The 17093-nt window shown below is 39.5% G+C and overlaps 1 long non-coding RNA gene across 1 annotated transcript; it reads left to right on the top strand.

Annotated features, from left to right (window-relative positions):
• Positions 1-1664: 1664 nt before the first annotated feature.
• LOC141413682 (uncharacterized) lies at positions 1665-16877 on the top strand. Its single transcript, XR_012438460.1, has 4 exons — positions 1665-2153; positions 7004-7133; positions 7629-7708; positions 16522-16877. It is a non-coding gene; the product is annotated as an uncharacterized lncRNA (long non-coding RNA).
• The last annotated feature ends 216 nt before the right edge of the window (positions 16878-17093 follow it).

The raw sequence follows: 17093 nt of genomic DNA, 5'->3' as shown, positions 1-17093 counted from the left end.
TGAAACCTCTGCAGCCATGAACCAAATAAATCTTTCCTTCCCTATGATGTTTAAGGTGTTTGGTCACAGCCATGATAAATCTAGTTGACAGATCGTTAACCTGTTCCAGCATCATTGTTGACAATGTTATTCTTCTCCGATGCAGTGCCTTTGCATTGTTGTTAACATCCATTTGTCCGTATAAGTGTGGGTTTGATTCTGGAATCACTGTTCAGTTCACTACTCTGTTTATCTATATTTATGCGGATAGCATGCTCTTTCATTACTGGATGTTACAATAAATTGAAATTAGGTCCCATTAGCCCTTTACCTTTGTTATTTTTTCGAGTTATTTTGGCTATTCTAGGTCTTGTGCATTTTCTTAGGAATTTCAGAATCAGTTTGTTAATGCCTACCAAAAGAACACCTTTACCAGATATATTTTTATTTTTATCTTTATATTTATTTGTTTGGCAGTATTTGAACTAAGGTCCTCACACTTGCTAGGCAACACACCTACCACTCAAGCCACACCTCCAGCTAGATATATCTTTAAATCTTTTGTATTTTTTGTATTATCACATATGGGTGTTTTAAAATTCTAACTTCCAGTTTTCATTGCTGGTATATAGAAATGCAGTTAATTCTTGCAGTTTTTCTTTGTATCCTACAAGCTTGTTAAACTCACTTATTTTAGTATCTTTTTTTTGTATTCCATAGGGGTTTTTGCAATTTTACTTTTTCCTTTTAGATATGGATGCCTTTTACTTCTTTTTTTTCTTGCATTACTGAACTATCTAGAACCTCTATCATAATGCAAAGTGGAAGTGATTGAGAGTGGACTACCTTGACTTGATCCTGATCTTAGATGGAAAGCATTCACCCTCTTTTTTTGATTAAAATGCTAGCTATATGTTTTTCACAGATGCACTTTCATGAGGAAGCTGTACCTGGCTTAGTTTTTGAATCTTATTAAAGTTAGCAAGAAAGAGCTGGTAAATAAAATAATGTCTTTCATCTTGTTGCAGAAATCAAGAATAGGTGAAGTCTTGGATCATGAGGACAGGTTCAAAGTAAGAAAGTGTCTCTGAATTTGTCATGGAAATAAAGGTAGTGATTCACAAAGTGGTACTAAATTCCCAAAGTACAGTTACATTGCTCTTTTCACTTTGAAATAAATGTGTGTTCCATCATAAGAATAACAATAATAACAAATTAGCAGTCTAGTTCATAAAAGGTATGTGGAATATGTAAAGACATTGCTGAGGCATTTTTTTTAAATCAAGGACTCAAAGAAAACCCTGAATGTCCGTGATTTTTTTGGATTCAAGGGCAGATCATGGACTGCCTTTCTGCTAAGTAGATTATTGTACCCATAAACTCATCTTGGAAAAATATTCAAAAACAAGTACCTTATGCATCTGGTACTATTTGTATGAAACTGAAGGTACGCTCAACATAGATGGAAAATGGGAGACAGGGATTGAACTTACTTCCACAAAGAGTTGAATGTAGAATGTCCTCTAAAATGAGATAATATAGTGCCAGGGTATTTGCCTAGACCTCAGAGTTCAGGCACGTCCTTGAATTGTGTTGTAATGATGTGGTAATAGGTTTACTTTGCAACCGAGCAAGGACAAAGTACAAAGAAGCAGGCATCTGTTGTTTCTTGTGAGTTAAACTCTTTAAAACGATTTCTTTCAGTGACTACTTGTTACTTTGACCCTTTGATCTTTTGTTCTGGAAATAGGACATTTCAAACTCTCTGCTTCCCTCCCTGTATTAGGAAAATGCTGGCAATGTCTGCACCACGGAAATGGCAATGTCTGTACCACGGAAATGGAGACCGCATTTTATATGCAGAACTTCTGGAGATGTGTGGTGAATAAAGACACCATGTCCAGTTATTCTTGCAAATCCCACAGGGCTCTGTTTTCTTTAAAAAGAAGTATGCTCATTGCACAGAGCCTGAAGGACATTCTGTACATCAGTGGTGAAGCCCTGAAGTCCTAATGTGGTTAGTGATTCAGTGACTGTTGGTGCATCCAAATGAAAGAAATTCTCCCAGGAACCAGCCAGCTCAATTTTGCATTTGTCATACTGATGCCTGGATGAAGCAAAAAGACCCCTTGAGATTTTTTTGAATGTCTGCAGGATTGTGGAGTCTTGAAAGCGTAAGTGACTGTTCTATGTAAGTCATCGGGTTGAAGTCTGTGATAGTTAGGAGGCATGAGCTCTTTATAACAAGACTCTTTGCTGCCCCCCTGCCCATCTTCCAACCAACTTATCTTCTTTCTCCTTATTCTTTTTTTCTCCTTCTCCTCATTTTCTTCTGTCTTGCTCCCCCTTCTCTCCCTTTTTTCCTCCTTCTTTTAAATAAGCTTTCTCCTTTCCTCTTCATATGGGAAAAATAAATCACATAACAACATAGCATGGCCATGGGCTCTTGCTCTGGAATCAAACTTGAGTTTAAAATGGAGCTCTATTGCTGAGCCCTCGTTATACCTTGTGGAAGTGATTCATCTAATGCACCTTTGTTACTGGGGTATTGACTCTGGGTCCCTCCCAGAGTTGTGTAGATTTCAGGAGACACTCATTGACACACAGCACAGTGCCAGGGACAGTGAGAAGTCAAATATCATTTTATTAATGAAAATAAGACAATGTAGGTCACTACAATTCAATGACTGGGAAATAAACCTCATCTATAGGCATCTATAGGTACCTTTTACATTTTAGAATTTTCTAACAAAGACCTCCGAATTAGCTAATCAGTCCTTATGGAACTTGGCACCGTGGTATGTAGTGAGAGACAGAGTTATAACTTAAATTGACATTGTCTGACTTTCTCCTGTGCTAATAATCTTCCTATCATTCAATTTATTCATTATTGACTTACCCTCCAAAATATTTTTTTTGGCATCTTTTATGTGCCAGATACTACTCTCACACAATAACGAGCAACGACAACAAACCCTTGCTCCCCTGAAGTTTACTCTTGTGTGTTTGTGTGCATGCATGTGTGTGTGAGAATAAACAAACTAGTGAAATATATATACTGTATTACATGATGAAAAATATGGAGTGAGAGTGAGGTGGGTAATATAGGGAAAGGTTGCAATTTGGAAAAATAAAGTCAGGTGTCATTTGAGCACAGACTTGAAGGAGGTGGGGCAGAGAGAACTGAAGCTGTCTTGGGAAGTCTGCATTTTAGGTGGAGGGAACAGCAAGCCTGGAAGTGGAGAGGGGGCCCAAAACAGAATAGAAGGGACAGTTCAGAGTCTCACCTGAGCCTGACTGTAGGGATTTGTATGCCACGGTGAGGATTCTCTGCCCCATTTGTAACTGGGTTGTCTCTCATCTGCTTTGACCAATGAAATGTGAGAGGAGGTGACATGGGTCCTTCTCATGGGCAGGCTTTAAGAACTTGCTACAATGTTTTAGCAAGGAGTCACATTTTAAAACCTGAGCTCTGGTGTGAAGACGATACGGAACTGAATCTCAGGCTGCCTGGTGGATATGTAGTGTGAACAGGAAATAAATTTTCAGATGGCTTTTACCCTGCTCTGTTTCTGGACTGGGCTTGTCCTGAAGCTATAAGTTAAAAAAAAATTAAAAAAATATATTTAAAAAAAGTTAAATTGTGCATATAAGAAGTGAAATGGGGAGAAGCTCATGAAATAGATGTGTGTGCCCTGCCCCACTTCCATTACTCTCAGCAGCCAAGCCTTAGATTGGCCATTACAGCAACGGCTTCCTACCTTTTTTCCCTACTAAACTGTTCTCTTCACTGATACCAACTGAGTTTTTCAATATGCAAAATTTTTTGGCAGTACAGGCTTTTGAACTCAGGGATTCATGCTTATGAGGCAGGAACTCTACCATCTGAGTCACACATGCAGCCCTTTTTATTCTAGTTATTTTGGAGACAGGGTCTTGCTTTCTGCTCAGGCCTGCCTGGACTTGGTCCTTCTATTTTATGCTTCTTAACGTCACTGGGATGTCAGGCACACACTGCCACACCTAGTTTTTTTTCCATTGAGATGTGGTCTCTCAAACTTTTTTGCCCAGGCTGGCCCAGAACTGCCATCTTCCTGGGATTATAGGTGTGAGTCACCAGTGCCTGGCTTTAATATGCATTTTCTTCTTCTTCTTTTTTTTTGCAGAAGTCAGAAAGATTTTATTTGTAGAGAACTTAGTTGGAGAAAAGAGAAGAGAAAGACTGCATATTGGAGAATGCAGGGGGACCCGGAAACCGGTGATTCCCCATTTTCTTCTTCTTTTTCTCTTTTATTAGTGTGTATTAATTTTACAAAATAATGTTTTTGTGACATCTTCATGCATGCGCACAACATACTTTGGTCTTGCAAATTTAATAATGTCTGTTTCCAACTTAATGTTCTTTCTTTAGTAGAAAAGCACAAAAATACAGAGTCTAAAAATACAGTACATCAAAAATATTGAAAGGAAATTCTTCACACTATTGTATCATAGTTTCTGTGCAAGAGGATTGTGGGAGATTTTAGTTGTCTTTTTTTCCATCTTAAAATGTTTAAAAACATATAATCAGAAATGACATTTAGTAGCTCCTATTTCTAGTTTTGGCAGATAAAGATGGCCAAGGGTTGAGCCAACGGGTTGGGTTGAGTTCCTTTCCTCTTAAATCATGCTGGCCTAAGCCATTTGTTTGACCAAGAGTGAGGTTCTGGAACCTCAAGGCTAAGTAGTCATGAGAAGCTGGGCAGCATTTGCCTGGCTCTCTTGAGGCATTCTCTCTGGAAGCCCAGGCTACATGGAAAAGTCAGATACCCCGTGACTTCAATGATACAAGCTCTTCTGTCAACAGTCCCAGCAGGGCCCAGAATTTCTGTCCTCTTCACAACAGAAGCAGCCCCATGTGAGTGAAACTATTTGGGGGCCTTTTAGATCAGCCCATCCTCCAGTTGAATAGCATCCACTGAGCTCAACCAATACCACAAGAAACAGAAGAATTGCTCGGTTAGTCCAGCCAAAATTTCTGATCCATAAAATTATGAGATAGAATAGGATTGTTGTTTAAACATTGGGTTAATTTGTTAGGTGGCAATAGATTATTGGAATTCTGTCAGGTTTCCCTGCAGGGTTAAGATCCTCCCAGATCTGGCCTCTGCTTCTTTCCACTCCTCTCTTCCCCTTCCCTTCCTATGTACTTGTTTATAATCTCAGGCTTTTTATCAGTTCTTGAGTTGGCTCTGGTTTTCACCTTCTGTGCCATGCCCTATGCGGTCCTCTCACTTATTCCATTTGCCTAGACTGCCTTTCCTATCCTCACACTCATTCCTCTGTCCTCTCACCTCTCTACCATTCTACTACTCTACCAGCTCTTCCACTTCATTGGCAAATTCCTGTTCTTCTTTCAAATATACCTCTGAAAGACTTTATTCTTCTCTACTGCCCACATAGGGTCCTACTTTTCTCCTTTGTGCTAGTGGTATACATTGTACATACATGTGGTTATTGTTACTCTCATCTACTTATTACATAGATTGTTGTACATTTGTTCCCCTGTCTAGCTTTTCTACTAGTTGGTGTATTAGTTTTCCTTTGCTGCTATAACAAATTACTATAAATGCAGTGCCTTAAGTAACATGAACTTATTATCTCTAGGTCGGAAGTTCTAAGTGGGTCTTACTAGACTAAAATCAAGATATTGGCAGGGCTATGTTCCTTTCTGAAGGTTCTAGGAGAAAATCCACTTTCTCAATGTGCTTATCAGCTTTCCACTGTTGTAAAAAAAATACTAAAGATAAATCAATTTAATAAGGAAGAAAGATTTATTTTGGCTCATGGTTTCAAAGGTTTCAGTCCATGATCACTTGACTCTGTGTTTTGGGGCCTGTGACAAAGCAGAACATCATGGTGGAGAGCAAGTGGTACAGCAAAGCTGCTCACCTCATGGAGGCCAGGAAGCAAAGAGAAAGCAAGGAGCTGGAATCTCAGTATCCCCTTCAAGGGCATGACCCCAATGACCCTTCTACTAGGCCTGTCATCCTAAATGTTCTACCACTTCCCAACTGTGCTATCAGCTGGTGATCCAAATCATATAACTTCTGGAGGCAGCCTGTGTTTCTTAGTCCATGGTCTCTTCCTCCATCCTTAAACCTGCCTGAGTCTTCCTAATGCTGCATCTCTCTGACCCTGGCTCTTCTACCTTCCTCTTTCCCATGTCAGGGCCCTGTAATTACATTGGGCCATCCAGATGATCCAGGATAATCTTTATTTTAAGGTCCTCTGATTAGCAATCTAAAAGCTATCAACAATATTAATTCGCATTTACCATGTATGATAATATACTCACAGGTTTTGGTAAGTAGGTTGTGGACATTTTTGGGAAGCTATTATTTGGTCAAAGGTAGTCAGTGAGTTCTTTCCATACAGAGGCTGTACTTTTTGAATGTACAACAGAAGACTGCTATATAACATATGAGTGAGAAGTAATACTTGGCCAAGAATAGTGTATACTCTAAAGTAGGGGCCAGCAAATTACAATCCAGGTTGCCAACTTAGCTTTTACATTTTTTAAAGGATTAAAAGAACTCAAAAGAAGAACAATGTTTTATGACACATGAAAATTAGGAGAAATTTAAAAGTCTAAATAGTTTTACGGAACCCAGTCAAGCTTATTTTTGTGTTGTCTACAGCTGTTTCACAGTAGTTGCAAAAAAAGATGCTATGACCACAAAGTCTAAAATAATTGCTTATTTGGCCCTTTACAGAAAAATGTTGCTAACGCCTGCTCTGGAGTAACAGTATTCAGTAGAACTTTCCTTAGGGACAGGAATGCTCTGTCTGAACTGTCCAGTATGGTAGGCACCATCCACACATGGTAATTGAAATGAGGCTAGTGCCACTACAGAAATGACTTTTAAGTTTCATTTAACTATAATTCATTTAGATTTGAAGAGTTATCTATGACTGTGCTACTGCCTTGTATGTCCCTAGGAGATGAGACGATGATTACAATGTGATTACTCACTGTTTCTAGGAGCTGTGCTAAAAGAACAAAGACGATGCTCTTCTACTTCACATTTGACAGATGGGAAAATTCATGCTTGGAGAGATTAAGTAAATTGCCTAAAGTCATACAGCTAGCTAGTGGCAAAGCTGGAGCCCCGGTAGGTTGACTATCACTCTAGCCACTAGGCAGTACCACCTCACTAAGATAAGCCATAGACATAACATAAAAGAATATGATGAGTGCCATGAATGCTATGAAAACAAGACAGAAATAATTGAGGGGAAGAACAGTTGACCAGGGAGGAGAGACAGCTTCATGGCTGCCAAATGAATTAAGCTGGGATTTGAAATTTGGGCAGCATTTTGACTGACAGATTCTTAAAAGGTTAGTGGATGCAAGAACCTAAGCAAAGGTATAGCATTGTTAAAGTAGAGCAGGGTTATAAGATGGGAACACAGTCGAGTTCAAAACCCTATGCTGAACTTGAACTTAACTGTAGCTTGACAACGGCCACAAAAAGTGTGTGTGTGTGTGTGTGTGTATTTTTAAAATTGACATGATGATTGTAAATATTTATGGGGTACCATTGATGCTTTGATACATGTGTACATTGTGCAATGATCAAATAATCATTCCAGATCCTCTCTTCTAGCTATTGTGAAACATCCTAGGAAGGGGAAGGGGGAGTGAGGATGAGGAAAGACTGATCAACCAGCATAAAGTTGTAATAAGGTAAGAGAGACAGGTTCTAGTGTTCTATTGCATAGTAGACTGACTACAGTTAACAAGAATGAAATGTGTATTTCAAAAACAAGTTTTCTTGACTTCTGGGTGACTACTTTTTTTTTGCCAATAACAACTATGCAAATAACTTTGTCTTCTTTTCCACTTTGACTGGATGTTTAGCACCAAACTTGAACTTAACTACAGCAAAAGTAGGAGAACATTATAGCTGGAATACTTCTGCTTCACTGCTTCTCTTACCCAGTGCTCAATTCTGCTCTAATTCATGTGTGGTTTTTTTTCTATTTTTAATGCTTGCAGTTATTCATAGATGAACATCACTTTATTATATGTTTATTTATTGCAATGCTTCTTCACTCCTTTTGTGAACCTGTGTGAGTATAAATGACAAAGTAAGATCCAGAAGGAGAAGGGTCTAGGATAATACTGGAAGGTACATTTGAAAAGATAAGAAGGAAGTGTTAAAAGATAGCCAGGCACTGGGTATAGTCTGGCTTCAGCAGGTTGGTGGATATTCTTGCCTTTAAGAAAAAGCTCTGAGCCAGTTAGGTGCCATTCCCATGCCCTTATCTCCCACAGCCTTGGCTGAGATCCTAGCAGCTGCCCACACAGTTCTTGGAAACCTAGCACTTGACCTTGATTCCATCTCATGCTGCTGCCCCCTTGCTTCCTGAACTGGCTCTGAGGTCTACTGACGTCATCATGGAGCATTAATTCCCAAACATCCTTGGTTTCAATCTTGTTATTGGCATCAGAGAACATGCTGGCATTTCTTAACCTTTTTAAAGTACTCTCTGGTCAGGTCGTTCTCCTCCTTCAGTAGCTCTCAGGTGAAAGACCAGGTTCATAAGTTTTGCTCAAGGTCCTGGCTCTTGCTTCAGATCTACATGACTTGAGCAAGTTACCTAACATCTATGTGCCTCAGGTCCCTCACTTGTACAATGGGTGTAACTTTAGTACCTGCCTCAAAAAGTGATGGTGAGGGTGACAGCAGTTCCTGGTACAAAGTAAGCCCTCTGTGTGTGCCTATCCTTTTTGCTATGACCTCTTTGAACCCCTCTTTACCAGTTCCTCTCACACAGTTTCTGGTTCAATGTTTAACTGAATGATTTTTGGTTTTCCAAATGCCTGCCATTTGTGTACTCTCACCTCTGGGTGTTTCACACTTGTTTCTTCTGCCTGAAAAGTGTTCCTTCTCCCTCTTCACCAACTCTTTCTCCATCCTCTTACATCAGTATAGATGCCACCTCCTCTGGGAAACCAATCCTATCTACTCCCCCCTCTCTTCCGCATGTGTATTTTGTGTCCCTCTTCTTCCACAGACCAGGGACTGTGTTTGGCTTCCTCTTGTAGGTCAGAGTAGGTGCATGCTAAACTGTTATAAATGAGTGGATGGCCATCCTGGTCAAGTCAAGACACAGTGTAGACAAAAATGGATGAGTTATAATTATGCAAATCTGAAATAAGGTGATATTAAGTCCCAGTTGCATATAGTCAGTCCTTTGTATCTGTGTGTTCCATATCTGAGGATTCGCTTAACCATGGATAGAAAATACTAGAAAAAATTGCATCCATTCTGAGTATGTACAGACTTTTTCCCTGTCAGCATCAACAAAACAGTATTACAACTATTGACATAGTATTTACATTGCATTAGGTATTACAAGTAATCTAGAGATGGCATAAATTATGGAAGTTTTTTGAGTTAGCAAGGAGTTACATTCTAATAAACCCATTGTTAAGTTGAAGACATAGTAAGTTGAAAATGCATTTAATATGCATTAGACCCTTTGTAAAGTGAAAAAAATTATAAGTCAAACCATCATAAGGCAGCGATTATCTGTGTATGAGGGGATGTGACATGGGTTATATGCAAAAAATGGTGCAATTTAATTTATTTATTTTGCTTTTTGTGAGACAGGGTCTCACTATGTAGCCCACACTGACTGGCCTACAACTCTCAATCTCTTCTGTCTCAGCCTCCCAAGTGCTAAGACTACAGGCATGTGCCACTATGCCTGGCCATGCCATTTAATATAATGGACTTGGGAATCCCAAGATTTTAGTATCTGGTGGGACCTGGAACAGATACAATGCTGATATTTAGGGATAATTGTAATTTCAAAGCTAGTGAATGATAAGCTGTTTATACTATTGCCACTTGGTGGCACCACTTGGGTTGGTAACCAGCAACATGTACCACTCTTCCACAGGACCAGTCTTAAATCATGAGTGTTTCGGCTAACATTTAGTACTCCCAAGGAGGACTGAAGAACAATCTGATACTATTGATGGATGGTAGGAAAATGGAGAAGAGCCAGGAGGAATGCTGGGAATGCGTCAAGTGGGTGGGAAGATGAGAAGGGTCTGTGAGAACTCAGAGTCATGACCAGGAAGTCAGCTGCAAATCCAGTATGCCAAACTGAGTGCAGAGAGCAGAAACAAGAGATGTGAAAACATTCAGAAATTGGCACTGAATTCCACTCTGGGATCCAAATCTAGGAGCAGGTAGTGCTGGAGGAGTAAAACCAAGATTCAGTCCTGAAAGGCCAGCCATAAAAGCTTCTTATTAAGGCCAATCAATGACCATTACTAAGACAACTGCATAAAAAATGTTAACTTTAAGGTGGAACAAAGCACTTCAGTGTTTTTCCCTCAGTATAGGGTTAGAAATCTCTCTACACTTTCTTCAGCTTCCAAAGGAGACTTGTTTGTGTTAGTCCTCTACAGTTCAAATTGCCATACATTGGTAGTGATGGGTTTTGATAGTTGCTGATCAGAGCAACTTGCTCTGAGTTGCTACTGTCTGGCAGAAGTGGCCAGGGTTGGTCAAAGTGTGGCAGTCAGCTCAGGCTCTCCATACCATTAGGACTTTTTTTCCTTTAGACAGGGTTTTGCTTTGTAGTGTAGGCTGGACTTGAAGTCACTATGTAGCTCAGGCTGACCTTGAACTCTTAATACTCCCATCAGCCTCCCAAGTGCTGGGATTACGAGCATGAACCACCACACCCAGCTTCATTGTGACTTTTGACTGGCTGACTGTGGTGACTCTTTCATGGTTTTCTCTTCTTGCATGACATGAAGACCAAACATTAACTAACATGTCATTTCCTAATTGCTCAAATAAGAATCTAGAGATTTTTACTCTATTATTTTCCAGGACAGGAGAAAGGCCAGAATCAGCCAGAATTCTTATTTATAAGCAAAGAAACAAACCTCAGATGATCTAAATAGAACAGAAATGTATTGGCAGTGTATTGGGTAACTCACAGAACATCTGGGAAGGGATGGGAAGCAGGCTTGGGGGCTGGGTCAGTTGGGAACAATGCTCAAAATCATTCTGTGAAAGTGACAGGGTGAGTACACTATGGAGGATTCACTCCATAACAGAAGTAGAAAGTAAGTTAATGAAAACAATGAGACCTTGGCATCATACATATTTCTCCCTGTGCCTGTTGATACCAGTTTCAAATGGACAGTAAGCAGTCTGATAACTTCCTGGTTATTTTTCTCCTGCTGGTTTGTCAATGCAAATGAAACCATTTGGGGAAACAGCTTTGAGCATCCTCCTCCTTGAAGGCGGATCAAGTGTTATCTTGGTTTTTATTATCCCATTTGTGTTGTGGATTGCCATGGTTCTTTATTTCTCACTCCCTTCCTCTGCAACCTTGATCTTCTCAAAACCTGTGCTTCCCTTGGCTCTCTGACCTCCATTCTCCTGGTGTACGGCCTGCTTTCTAAATGTTCCTGCCTGCTGGGCCTCTTCTTTCCATTAACCTTTCATCTTTGGCCCTCTGCCTGGGTCTCTACTCAGCTGCCTTCCTTCTTCTCATGTCTTCTCTCTCTACATCCTATACCAGGAGGCATTTCTTTCACTCTCATAGTTTTGTAAGAAAAAAGCTGATGTTTTCAAAACCTTTAGCTCTCTCTTAGACTTCCAGCCAGTGAACAACTGGACAGCTTCTTATGGTTACCTTATAGCCTCTCAAATTCATGCAGTCCAAGCTGAATTTCACATATCTCACTCCCTCTTCTTTCTTTTTCCTCAGCAGTACTAGAGTTTGAACTCAGGGCTTCACACTTTCTAGGCAGGTGCTCTACAGCTCTTTTAGTTTAGTTTAGTTTAGTTTTTTCTTTTTTTTTGGAGAGAGGATCTTGCTTTATCCCCAGGTCAGCTTGGACCACCATCCTCATGTTTTATACTTCCAGCCTTAGCTGGGATGAAAGATGCTTGCCACTTTGCACAGCTTTTCTTCTGTTGAGATAGGGTCTCATGAACTTTTTTGCCCAGGATGACCTAGAATTGTTATCCTCTTGATTTCAGCCTTCTAAGTAGTCAAAATTATAGGTGTGAGCCATTTGTGCCTGGCTACTCCACCCATTCTTGCTGCTTTTTCTGTGTTCTCTGAGCCAGTGAATGGTAGTAACATTCATTGTCTGAGTCAGAATTCTAAGTATAATCCCTGAGTCTTCTCCTCCTCATCCATCCCTAGGTTCTGCCACTATTTCATTCATATCTCTCAAATCTGCCTGCTGTATTCATTTGCATCAAAATGTATAAACCATCATCATCATCCCTCAGCTGGATCATTGCAACAAACTCCTAACGAGTGTCCACATCACAGGCTCCCTTACACTCCCTTCTTCTCTCCTTGCTTCATTACAGTCAGAGTGATAAAGGTGTGCATGTGGCCCATCTCTCCCTGCATGAGACCATTCCATGAATCCTCATGGCTAGAAGAATAAAATCAAAACTTCTAAGGCAGGGGTTGGTGAGCTATGGCTCCTGCTTTTGTACAGCTAAGAACAGTTTTTACATTGTTAAATTGTTGGAAAAAAATCAACAAATGTGGCATGTTAAAATGCTATGAAACTTATCTGAACTATACAAAGAACTCTTAAAGCCCAACAATAAAATAAACAACTCAGTTTTAAAAGTTCAATGCTACTGGGAACTTCCCCAGAGAAGATACCAAAAGGTTCCTAACAATGTATGCCACCAGAGAACTTCAAATTGAAACAAGAGAAACCACTACACATCTAATAGAATGCCTAAAATCTGTATCTCTGATGAGATATCCTAGCAGAGATGCTAGCCAGGATATGAAGCAACAGGAACTCTCATTTGTTGCTAGCAGGAATGCAGAATAGTACAGTTACTTTTGATGACAGTTCATCAGGTTCTTACAAAAGCAAATGTGCTACAATAGAGATGCCTGTACACCCATGTTATTGCAGCACGATTCAGGACAGCTACATTAAGGAATTAGCTTAGGTGTCCATCAATCAATGGATGGATAAAGAAAATGTGGCATGTATACACAGTGGACTTTTACTGAGCCATAAAGAGGAGTGAAATCATTTCCTTTGCAGAAAAATGGATGGAACTAGATATCATCATGTTAAACTAAATAAGCCAGACTCAGAAAGATAATTTTCATCCCATGTTTTTGCTCATATATGGAATCTGTGGGGAAAAGACATGAAAGTAGAATAGGAATTGTTAGGGAAGAGGAAGGGACCTAGGGAAAGGGGAGAAAGAACAAGAGATGGTATTGGAGGGGCATGTATGATCCAAGCATTTTATATACATGTATGAAAATGTCACAATGAAACTATTTTATACAATTAATATACACTAAAAAAAAGGACCAAATGTATTCTTACCACATGGCCCAGCAACTGCATTTCTTGACATTTGCCCAAAGGAGTTGAAAAGTTATGTCCACACAAAAACCTGCACATGGATGTTGATAGCAGCTCCATTCACAATTCAATCTATATGTGTATATATATTGCCCAGAACGGTATAGAATACATTAAGTATTAGTTTACTTTCCATTTCTCTGCCTTCCTAAAAAGCTACCCAAACTACAAGGTTAAATCTGAGTGACACTGTGTCCCAGCATTCGTGTTACCTTCCTAAGGCAGTTAAGACACTTGAAGGGAGTAAGCAAACTGGTGACATCGAGCCCAGTGCTTGGAGTGACAGCTGCTTCCTTGCTAAGACCTGGCTGTGTGTCCCCATTCAGCTGCAGGCAGGCGCCAGTCCAGCCCCTGCGTTTCCTGTGTCAGTCACACTCAACCTTGTTCTAGCTGCCAAATCCTTATATGCTGGGGCTTTAGAAGACAAAAAGGGATAGTTGAGCCTGGGGAGAGCTGAGACAGCTGTTGTGAAAAACCCAGGAGCCTCAGTGCTTTCCAAAAGTGCACATGTTCCTGCAGGACCGCAGTGCTGCTGTGAGAATACCAATTTGTAAATCACACTGCAGAAGTGACAGTTGTTCCACTATTCTTCCTGGTTTCCTTTCTCCAGAGGCCTTCTGCCTTTGACTCAAAGGTCTGTTGGCCTTTCCTTTTGCTGTGTTCTTGAGAAGCTCAATAAAATAAGTTTCTAGTATAGAAGGATTATAAGTAAACTTTCTTCTTATAAACAAAATTCCATAATTGCTACTACAATGTCTATGAAATAGCAAAAAATGTTAAAAACACTGGTACATTTATAAGAAGTAGAAGGAGAAATCTAAAGAATAAAAGGAAGGAGTAAGTTGGTGGCCCATTTCTTGGTGTTTTTTGGCTGAACACGGATCCACATATCCCACATTTCCAAGGAAAATTTCTCAACCTGTCACCATCTAGTTGTGGTATGCACTAATCTGAGGATTTATGCTTCCTAGGGGACCCAAAGTTGAGATTTCAAATATAACCCAATTCTAGTAAGCATTCAAATGCCAAAAGACTTCCTACTTGTCTCTAAGTAGGCTTGCCTACTTATTTGGCAATGCTCAACTAAACTACAGAAGGGAGTTTATCTTGAGCATTCATTGGAAATCTTAACCAAGAAACCAGAGGGTGTTAAGCTTGGGTCTTACCCTAAAAAAGTGTTCCAAGTAAAAATATCTTTACACAAAATAGCATTTTAAATATACAATGTTCAGCAAGAGAAAATTGTGTTAGTTGGGGTTCGCCAAAGAAATAGAATCAATAAGTTATGTATATACAGAGAGATTTATTTTAAGGAATTGGCTCTTACACTGTGGGAGCTGGCAAGTTTAAAATCTGCTGGGCAGGCTCAAGACCAATTGGAAGGCTAGACCCAGAGAATACCTGAAATTGTGGTCTCAAGTCCAAGGTGGAGCTCTTTCCTCAGGAACCTCAAGTCTTTTCTCATAAAACCTTTAACTGATTAGATGAAGCACACCCACACTATGGAGGTAATCTGCTTTATTCAGAGTCTATGATTTGAATGCTAATAACATTTAAAAAATATTTTCATAGAAACTTTTGGATTGGTGTTTGACCAAAGACTGGGTACCATAACAGCCAAGTTAACACAAAATTAACTATCACAAGCATGTAACCAGTTGAGTCTGAATATTTGTATGATTTCTTATAAAGGAAATTTTAAACGAAGAATCCTTTGAATACCAATCACTATACGATTTGTTTGTTTTGTTGATTGGTTGGTTTTTGGTGGGACTCGGGTTTGAACTCATGGCTTTGTGCTTGCAAAGCAGGAGCTGTGCTGCTCAAGCCACACCTCTGGTCTCCTATGCCGTTTTTAACAATGCTAACCCTCTGTCCATGGGTCTCACATTAAGGCTTTAAAAAACAGTGGTATGTCAGTCACCCACTGATCTTTAAGTGGCTCTTGGATGGTAAGATTGTTGAGTGAGATCAAGAAATTTCTTTGTTTCTGTCAGACTGACAAAGTCAACAAGTGTTGTTAATTTCTTTCTCAACACTGTACTAACCACGTATCTACAACTTTTCCAGGAATTCTTAATTTTTTTCCTTGGGCAGGGGAAGTAGGTAGTACATTAGCCTTTGCAGGCCATCTGATCCCGGCAGAAACTCCTATACTTGGCTATTATAGCATAAAAGCAACTATTGCCCTATGTAAATGAAGGGTATAGATGTGTTCCAATAAAAGTTTATGAACACTGAAATTTGAAGTTGATATTATTACTTTTAATCAAAAGACTACTTTTAAACAGATTTAAATTTGCAAAAACATTAAACAGGAAGAACATAGTTTCCAGATACCAACTCACAGCATTTTCCTTATTCCTAGTTTCTTCTATCAGGAACATCTTGCATCACTGTGATACAATTGTTATACTTTATGAGCCAATGTTGAAACTTTATTATTAACTGAACTCCATAGTTCACTCTTTGTTATTTTGTTCATTCCATGAGTTTTGATATTGTGTAATGACATTTGTACCCGCTCTAATGGTAGCCTATGAAAGATTTCTACTGCTTTAAATATTCCTCATTCCTTCCCCTGAGACTCTGACAACCACTGATCTTTTTTTTACTATTCCCATACTTTGTGTTTTCCCAAATGTCACACAGGTGAAATCTGGCAGCACATAGCCTTTTCAGTTTGTCTTCTTTCACTTAGTAACACACATTAGGTTCTTCCATGTCATTTCATGATTTCATATCTTACTTCTTTTTATCATGAACGATATTCCGTTGTACAGATGCACCACAGTTTATCCATGCCTACGGAAGAGCGTAACGTTGCAAGGGAGAGTAATTTAAGATTTCTGCCTAGAAATCTTACAGAAGCACACTAGCTGTACGTCCCTGAGTAAGTCATTTAACTCCTCATGTTCTTTGTCTCATTTTCTTTCTGTAACGATAACAACACCTACATCATAGAGTTATTATGAGGATAAAATTAATTATTATGTCTAAAGCACTTAGGGCAGTGCCTGACCATAATAAAGGCTATATGCATGTTTGTTATCTTTATTAATTTTAACACAGCTCTGTTTATCCTTTTATGACAGAGGAAACTGAGGCTCACGGAGATTAAGTCAATTACCGGAGATGGCAGAGCTTGAAACCAAACTCAGATTTATCCCCCAGCAATGTTTTCTTCTTAGAACATGACTGGGCCTGCTCAATGCTATTGAATTCCCTCTTCTGCTTGCCAGCTTAGCATTCATTTTATCAGCCCTTATTTGTTCTGACAAGGGTGAAATCCTAGATGACTGAGGCTCTGTGTTTAATCCCCTATTCCACTCATCTCTGGACAAAGACCAATGAACAACATGTGGGGGGGGGGGTCAGTGAAAGAAGCTACTCCTGTCTTACATTCCCCTTTATGCAGGACATAATTATAAAATAAATGTTCTCATAAACAGGACTGTTATCATGGTCTGGTGGATTTATGGGTGAAGATGGGTTCATATGGCAGTGATGCGCAACAGAAATATAACAGGACTGATAAATGTAATATAAAAATTTCTAAGAGCTACATTAAAAAAGTGAAAAAGTTTTTTTTTTCTGGTATTGGGGCTTCAACTCAGGGCTTTCACCTTGAGCCACTGCACCCGCCTGATTTTTTTTTTGTGATAGG

Source organism: Castor canadensis, chromosome 11 (assembly GCF_047511655.1).
Source record: "Castor canadensis chromosome 11, mCasCan1.hap1v2, whole genome shotgun sequence".
NCBI classification, from domain to species: domain Eukaryota; kingdom Metazoa; phylum Chordata; class Mammalia; order Rodentia; family Castoridae; genus Castor; species Castor canadensis.
This window is presented reverse-complemented; position numbering and strand designations above follow the sequence as displayed.